At 44.4% G+C, this 9,127-nt stretch overlaps 1 pseudogene; it reads right to left on the reverse strand.

Annotated features, from left to right (window-relative positions):
- Nucleotides 1–960: 960 nt before the first annotated feature.
- On the reverse strand, nucleotides 961–6,565 carry LOC145396305 (uncharacterized; annotated as a pseudogene).
- Between the last annotated feature and the right edge of the window lie 2,562 nt (nucleotides 6,566–9,127).

Raw genomic sequence — 9,127 nt, forward strand, 5'->3', positions numbered from 1 at the left:
CGCTTCTCAAAAGCATCAACATTTACATAATCTTCGTTAGGTACTCTTTGCATAATATTATTCACAAATGCTTCTTTGTTGATTCTGTTAAATCTGAGTGACTTTCTCATTAAACAAGTCTTGCCAGCATTTCCATGAAGGGCTGCGTGATCCCCTAGCGACCCCGCCCTCGTCATGAGACTGTCCAAATCTACACCTGAACACGTAACTGTTACTGTAATGGGGGCATGATCGGAAGGGAGGTCACCCCGCTTAACACAGAAAAATCACTCATATAGTCTATCAGAGACGGTGACGCCACACATGTATCCACCTCTGAAACCCAGGTGCCGCGTCTCCGATATGTTTTATCACCAGGAAAATGTTTGTCAGCATACATGAGGTTATTAATGACAACCAATCTGTTATCAATACATATAGTACACAACAATTCAGCATTATCGTTAGCCCTGTTTACATCATCGTGAATCACTGGGTATGACATCATTTACATTAGGTATCTCTGCTACCGACAATTATTGCCTCACACTTTTCCCAAATCTAGCATTCATGTCACCAGTTATGATGTATCCTTTATATGTGTACCTAGAATTTACTTTTACTTGGATTGAGGCAAATAAGTCGTGGGAGTAATACGGGGAGTCACATGGAGGAATGTAACAGAAACCAAACAACACACCCTCAGTGTTACGAAACTGCATCCAAACTTGATCTCCAATGCTTGTGTCGACATCAAATACCAACGTAGATAACCAGTTCTTAATACACACAACCGTTCCACCCCGTTCCGCTGAACCAGCTACCTTACTCCTGTAAGTCACATATCCGGGGAATGACACTGACATAGACGTCTTAACCTCATTAATACTAATCACATCATAATTATGTAGCATCTGCTGCACATTTGTTTTTTCTAACTTTGTGCGCACTCCACCTATAATCCACGACAGTACGGTACGCTTATTTTCCTTGCTTGCTATGGCGATCCAAAAAACACTGAGGGTTCCAGCTATCAATTAATTACATCTGCATCACTATACAGCTTCCGTTCTCGAGTATCAAGACGAATCGTGCATCCTGCATTCTCCGGTCGAGCCTTCTCTGTCGTCTCTGCTTCACGTAGTCGCTTCCACTCTCGCCTGACACTCGGGTGGACATCCCTCTTGACGTAAATCCTGTTGAAATCACTCACAGAGGTTTTAAGGTAGCTGGCATTGTCCAAGATGAGACTGCGTTGATTCTTATCAGCCAAAGTGAACAAAATAGGGCGGCGCCTGGTGCCAGATGAAGCGTTGTTTCCCAGCCGACGATGTGTTCCACCCACACCTGCTACACCAATTTGGGACCAAATCTTGCCGATTTTGTCCTCATCCGTCGTGGCACCGTCCAATGCTTCGTTTTCATCAGGCACGCCGAGAATAACGATGTTCGACTCTCTCTCTTTTCGGTCCAGTGCTTCTAAGAACTGCTGTTGCTTCACCATTATCTCAGCCTGCCTGTCGACCCGAGTCTTGAGTTCAGTGTAGTTTTTGTTCAGTATGCTATCAGGGGAGGTAATCATATCTCTCAGTAGTTTCACCTCATTCATAACATCGTCAAGTCTCTTATTAATCTTCGACAGTTCACCATCCTCTGTGTTAGATGATAAAATGGAGTCAATTAAATCATCCTTGCTGATCTTGGCCAGCTAGTTACTCTGAAGTTTACGTATATTTAACAGATGCTTGGTTGCCGTGGTGACGCTGTGACGTCAGACCTCTAATCGCATGCGCGGACAGGATTTGGCGATTTGAGGGAGAATTTTTTCCAGTGGTCGCCTTATTCTTAAGACTATTTCTATCTTCTGCAATCGCTCCAAAGTGAATTAAGTGGATCGTTGTGGCCTTACTGCATTCATGTACCGAAGGTTGCGGTCTGGTGTCTCCGGGAGCCTTCAGAAGTCCACAGAATGGCGAAAAAACTTGAGCTCAGTCAGCCTGTTGTTTACCTCTGACCTATATATATATATATATATATATATATATATATATATATATATATGCATCATCATCATCCTCCGGACTTCCTTTCCCACCCTAGGGCATTGTGAGGAGTTGCAATGTCCGGACAGCCCAAGTTTGCCCAATCCCATGGACCACGCTTCCATTCACTCATCATTCAAGCCCCTGGAATCCTGGCTCTATCGGATACGCCAAAAACATTCACCACGTTCTGTAGCTTCACATAATCGTACCCGATAGAGTCAATCCAGACGCTGCCATGTTAAAAAGGGGTGCCAGAATCCCTGATCATGCACTTCTCACAATGTTCATCCAGCCAGCTCGATTTCCTGTCAGTTCCCTAGCCTCACCAACTTCCAAACCTCTCTTTCTCACACATTCATCCACCATATCTCTTCACCTTCTCCTTGGCCTACCTCTCCTCCTCCCTCCTTCGAATTCGCTCAGATATACCCTTTTCACCACTCTATTGTTATCCATTCTTTCCACATGACCATATCATTTCAGTACATCCTCTTCGATTCTGGTGTCCACAGACTTCCTCACTCCGCATCTTTCACAAATCACATCATTTCGTATCCTGTCGTCCCTCTGCACTCCACATACATTCCTCAACAGTCCCATCTCCACTGCTCTTACTCTTGACTTTTCATTATCATGCCGCACCATTGTCTTACATCCATATGTTAAAGTTGGCACTAACACCCCTTCATGTAAGCTCGTGCAGCTGCAACACTCAAGCCTCTGTTTCTTATCAAGGTCTTCATTGCACCAGCTACTTTTCTTCCTTGTATCACTCTACTTTCAACTTCTTTTGCATATTTTCCTCTCTTTTCTATCACTGTACCCAGGTATTTGAACTCACTCACCAATTACAGTCTCTCTCTCCATTCACTGTTGCATCGCACTGGGAGTCACTTTCTCTCTCAGTAACCATCACTTTATTCTTTTCTACATTTACTCTCAAGGCACAACGCTCACAGATATCAGCAAAACTCTGCACTAGCTTACCAAGTTCTTGTCCGGTACTTGCAAGCAGTGCTGCATCATCAGCATACAACAAATTTGAGATATTCCATCCATCACCATTCATTACCAATGCCATCTCTCTCTTCATTACTCCTGTTTTTACATCTCTCATCATCCCATCCATGTATATAATGAACAACCATGGGGACATCACACAACCTTGTCGCACGTCCAGACCGATCGTGAACCATTCACTTAGATGCCCATTAACCCTTACACATGCTTCACTACCATCATAAAAACTCTTGACGACACCTAGCAGCTTCCCCTCTACACCGTACATGCGCAAAACTTTCCACAATCCTTCTCTGTCCACTTTGCCATATGCTTTTTCCAGATCCATGAATGCCATAAACACCTTATGGTCCTTCTCACAAGCCTTCTCTACTGTCTCACTGCAAATATTTGGTCCACACATCCTCTGCCACTCCTAAAGCCACCCTGTTCTTCACTCACTAGGACTTCTATTCTCTCTCTTTCTTTCTCTATAATAATTCTTCCATATACCTTCCCTACCACACTCAATAAACTTATGCCACGATAATTCTTGCACTCACTTAGTTTACCTTTATTTTTGTACAGGGGTACAATCACAGCCTTCTTCCACTCTGCAGGCACAGTTTCACTCATCCATGCCTTCTTACATATCTCAAACAAGCCCTTCATTCCACCCTTTCCACTACACTTAACCCGCCGCGTGCCGGCCACTTCTAGCCCTATGTGTCACCCCCTTGCCGGCCAATTTTCGATTTTTTTTTTTTTTTTTTTTTGGCTAAAATGATAGATTTTGATGTGAAAAAAAATGAATATGACCATAAAAAAAATTCACTGGAGGTCAGAAGTGCGTTTCTCGTAGTCCCTCCGCCCGCCCGCAGGTGTGAGCATGCGGGGAATCCCCAGCAGAGGTGAGAGAAATCCCGCTTCCTATGCAAGGTAAACTCAGGTATTCTCACCAACGTGACTCAAGGAAGGTATAGGAATGGTCTTTACACTTTTCTGTCAACTTCACACTCACAAAAAAAAAAAAAAAAATCTTATTTCATAAAGAAGGCGTTTTTTTCCGCAAAAAAAAAAAAAAAAAAAAATCACTTACTCCTGCAACACTATACGTATCACTGTGAATGCTTTGTCTTACAGTGACGAGAAAATATGCACAACTTGATTTCACAATGTACAGCCCTTTCACGTACGATAAATTATTTACAACATGCCTTCAGTATACATAGACATTACAAGAGTATTTTTGAGCATCTCACTGTGAATACATCTTCTAACATTTACGAGAACATACAAAAACTTTACTCCACTAAGTTCAGTCCTTACACTTAAGAGAAAATATTTACAACATGCCTTCACTGTATGCAGTACTTATAACACTTTCCGAGCGTCTTTTTCCGCACTTACAACACTTTCTGAGTGTCTTTTTATCACTCGTGATTACCAAACTATTGTTATTCAGTACTTAGCGAGAGTGTGGTACTCCTCAAAGCATGGATGTATGCACAGTCCTCTATCACAGTCTGGACACATATACTATGAGTCCTTCCACTGAGTACGTGGCCTTACAGTGCTGCTTGCACACACGTGACACCTCCGCTGGGGATTTTGCGTGTTGCACTTGGAGGGACGATTCTGGGGAGATGTCTAGTGGAGAGGTGTGGCGGTGATGTGGCGGTGGCGAGCAGCACTTCTATCTTCCCCATATTCCCCCACTATCTCCCGCACCAGCTTACGAATATAGCCCTCGATGGTCTCCTGGATGCCAGTGGTATGTCCGTGGAGATAGTGAGCGTTGAGGACGGTGATGTCGAGGAGATGGAAGAATAATTTCTTATACCACTTCATCGTGGGCCTGGCACAGTCAACGCTGGAAATCATGGTGTCCGATTGATCCACCTGTCGCATTTTCACATTGTACGCCAAGACAGGTTCTGGTTTCCAGATGTGGCACCGCCCTTCTGCCCTGTAATCTATACCGTCTGTGCAGTGTACAAGGGGCTGATGAACAGACGAGAGGAGGAATACTTCGAGGTTGTGGTGCCATGCTCTTGCGAGGATATTGTTTGCCTTGTAAAAAGCAACCTTATTTTTCTGAAGCTTCGTCCCCACCTTCACCATGTACTGATGGTTATTCTTTACGGTGCCGCACAGACCAGTTTCCTGCAGGTGAAGGTACCTGGCGAGAAGGGGGCTTGTGTACCAATTATCGAGGCACAGGTCTCGCGCACAATGAAGGTATTCCTCGATCGTCGTTCTTACCACAGCCCCTGAGAGTCCCAAGCGTCTATCTTCTGTGATGTCCATCTGAACACCTGTGTACAGGACTATGTTCTGCACATACCCAGTCTTACGGTCGCACATCACAAAGATTTTGAAGCCAAACCTGTGTCTTTTACTGGGGATATACTGATGGAAAGCGATATTACCTCTCCATAGCACGAGACTCTCGTCTATGACGAGGTCTTGGTATGGAGAGAAGGAGGCACGGAATTTCTCTCGAAGATGATCAAAAACCAAACGTATCCTCCTCATCCTGTCCGTGTTGTTTTAGCAGGGTCAACGGTGTCAAAAAAATGTAGGTGGCTCAGGATGTACTGAAATCGATTCCTTCCCACCACCTTGCCAAAAAATGGTGTCACCATTACTGGATCCACAGTCCAATATGAGGGAAGCTGATTTTTTTTCAATAACCCCATCAAAAGCACAAGTGCTAGGAACACGTACATTTCACTCAGGGTTAAGTCCGGTTCGAATAATCGGCTGTGTGGTGTCTGTGTTGTTCGCCCACGCTCAAATGCAGCAAAGGCGTTTGTCAGGGCCACAACCTTCAAAACAAAGTCAACTGGGAAATAGTTCCTAAAAAAGTCCAGCCTACTTGAGCTATGGTGGAGATCTGGGACAGCACACCCGGCCTCATTCTCGTGGGTGAACGGGTGAGTGTGGGGGACAAAGTCACTACTGTCCTCCCACTCCCACGTCGTTTCGTCCTCATCATCATCATCGCCTCCGTGTTCCTCGGGCTGTGGGGAAGCATGGGGAAGTGTGGGGAATGGGGGAAGAGTTTCACATGAGGTGCTGGGTCTAGGGAAGACGGGAAGACTTTGTCCTGAGGTGCTGGGCTGAGCTGGGTCATGTGGGGGTGAGGGAGAGCGCGGGCGAGATGAGTCACTCTCCCCCAACAATGGAACTTTCCCAAATCTGCTCTGCTTCCTCCTCACACTTTCCTCCCCACATGGTGAAATCCTTTCCTTCCCCAACCACCCCAGAACTGCTGGACTACCTTCCTCCTCCCTTTCCTCCTCATTATCATATTCAAGGCGACGACGTGCAGGTGGCCTCCTACCACGCGTTGCCTTACTGTAGCCCACATACCTAGATTTTCTTGGTGAAGGCATTTTGTCATCACTACTACTTTCCTCCTCAGGCTGGATGTAGTACTTATCCTGCACGTCATCATCATCCACACCGCTTTCCTCAGTGTAGGGGACCCTCAGGAGGCCCTGAATCTCTTCGTCAGGGAGACCGCGGCGAGACATCACTGCACTGCATGACACACACAGGCAGAGTGAGGCAGAGCAAGCGTGAGGTGGAAGCGCGTGGGTGTATGGGCCAGGCCACCTGAGGACAGACATAGGAAGGGTTGCCCTACAAGCACACCAATTTTTGCGCGCATAGCTTGAAAATTGTGGTCACAATGCATTTTTAAAATCGAGGCTGTTTTAAGATGGCACTAGCACTGACTGCGGAATTTCGTGATACCGTTTTAAAACAACACTGGCACTGGGGGAGTTAAGCATCTCTGCATACACCTCATCAACCCCAGCTGCTTCCCCATTTTTCAGCCGCTTCACAGCACTCTTCACGTGTGTGAGTGTCACATCTCCTGTTACTGAATTCCTTCTCTGCACATCCCCAAAACCAATCATGTTTACAGCCGCTCTGCTCTCTCTATTCCCATTCATCAGGCTTTCAAAATTTAATTTCCTTTCCATCTGGTCCTTACTTCATCTCCATTTCTTTCCGCTTTCATTTCTACATTTCTGCACCTCTTTCCAAAATAACTTTCTACTTTCAGAGTAGTTCGCATTCATTTTTCTTCCTAGATCCTCATTTACCTCCTTCTTTTTCCTCTTCACTAGTGTCTGCTCTCAACATATTCAGTTCTTATTTCAACTGAACTCTTGTTCTGTAACCACTTTAGCCGCTTCTTCTTTTCCTCCACCACTCTCTTTTCCTCCTCATCCCACCATGCTGTACCTTTCTTCTTTGTTGTTACTCTTGCCACACCACACACCGCTTTAGCATTCCTAACCAAGTAATCCCCATATGAGGCCCTGCGTGCAAGAGTATACCCATGTGTCAGTGTTTAAAAGTGGCAGAAATCTCTTTTAAAGGTTTTACAACTTTGAAAAACGATACCGCAAAAACTATTATACCTAGGATAATGGCGTTTTCATCATTTTAAAGCTGATTGTCTCTACTTTATCTTAAAAAAATTTAATAAAGGTACTTTTGTTTTAACCCCTCCCCCCCAAAAAAAATCGACATATTAGCATACAATGCTGCTACTTTTATGCATAAACTAGTACTGCTGGCCAATAGCTAGTGAGTTCCTTTATGTTGTAAGATGAAGCTGAATGTCTGTAGTGTGGTTGGTTATGAATTTGCCTGGTTATTGTCATAAAAAGTAAGTATTATAAATTAAAAAAAAAAAAAAAAATCAATACACAGCATTTTTTTTTTACCTGGTCCTCGTTCTTCTGTGTTTTTATGTGAACAATAGACACTTTACATCTATTAAATGCAATAACAAACAAAATAACACCAATAATTCTAGGAATAGTGAACTTTTACGTTAATAATCTTAATAATGAATGCAGTGGTCTTATTAAATGCTATAAAACTTTCCTCTTTCTCTGCTTATAAAACACCTGGCTGCCCAAAGCTACACTTGTGGATGGCACGGCCTCCACATCATCCACATATTCACTATCACTGGACATTGTTTCCTTGATTATAACCATCGAAATTACGTAGGTTATGACACACACAATAGAGCGTCCACACCACTTGGTCAGCCAGAAAAAGCTGGGAACGAGAGCATTAGTATTACTACAGCACAGCAAAGAGGCTTGGGACAAGACTATCCTCATCGCCTTGGTGATTGGGAACACTACTGCACGCATAAAATGGCGCGCTGAGAAGCCATTCTCCATGACAATGGCATATGGGTATCCTTTGGCTCCAACACAGTGGCAAAAAGTGCTTGATAAAGGGTGGCGATGCAAAATCCAATGTTATTTCTATGGGTTTTCGACGTTATGTCTTGGGTCATACACCACATCCACGAAGTCCACATGAAAGTACATACTCTGAGGAACTGTTGGATAGCATTATCTCAGTTTTCGACAAGGTGGCGCGTGGGTATACTCTTGCACATGCGGCCTCATATGCATTCCACAGGCTGTCCAGATCCATATCATTCCAATTCAGTAATTCTAATTCCTCCCCTACTTGGTCCTGTAATCATCTGCCATTTCTTTGATCTTCAGCTTCTCAACTTTCAGTCTTTCTCCCTGACTGCTCCTATCTCTCCTGATCCACCTCACTCTTCTCAGCTTGAACCTGCATACCACAATCATATGGTCTGACAGACCTCCACATCGTCCTATCACGGCCCTCGTATCAACAACCATTCCCATCATCGACCTTTCTACGAGCACGTAATCAATCAGGCTTCTTTCAACGCGATCCCAGTTCCCTCTATACCATGTATATTTATGTGCATCTCTGTGTTTGAAATATGAGTTACAAATGCAGAACCTACCCTTCTGACACATATCCTTTAGTCTCTTCCCATTATCATTTTCTCCTGGTACTCCATAACAACCCATTATGTCATCCTCAGGACCAGCGCCTACTCTTCCATTCATATCCCCCATTTAATCACTTTATAGCTCCTGGGCATTTCTCCCACTACTTCACCCAGCTCATCCCAAACCTGTCTTTCTCTCTCTCACTCCTGTCCCCCCACGGTGCACATGCTACAATCACTGCCACTTTCACCTTCTCAGACTTGAACTTGACATACATACACC

The sequence above is a fragment of the Coenobita brevimanus genome, chromosome 4, assembly GCF_032717465.1.
Source record: "Coenobita brevimanus isolate Jiangsu-jjx chromosome 4, ASM3271746v2, whole genome shotgun sequence".
In the NCBI taxonomy this organism is placed as follows: Eukaryota; Metazoa; Arthropoda; class Malacostraca; order Decapoda; family Coenobitidae; genus Coenobita; species Coenobita brevimanus.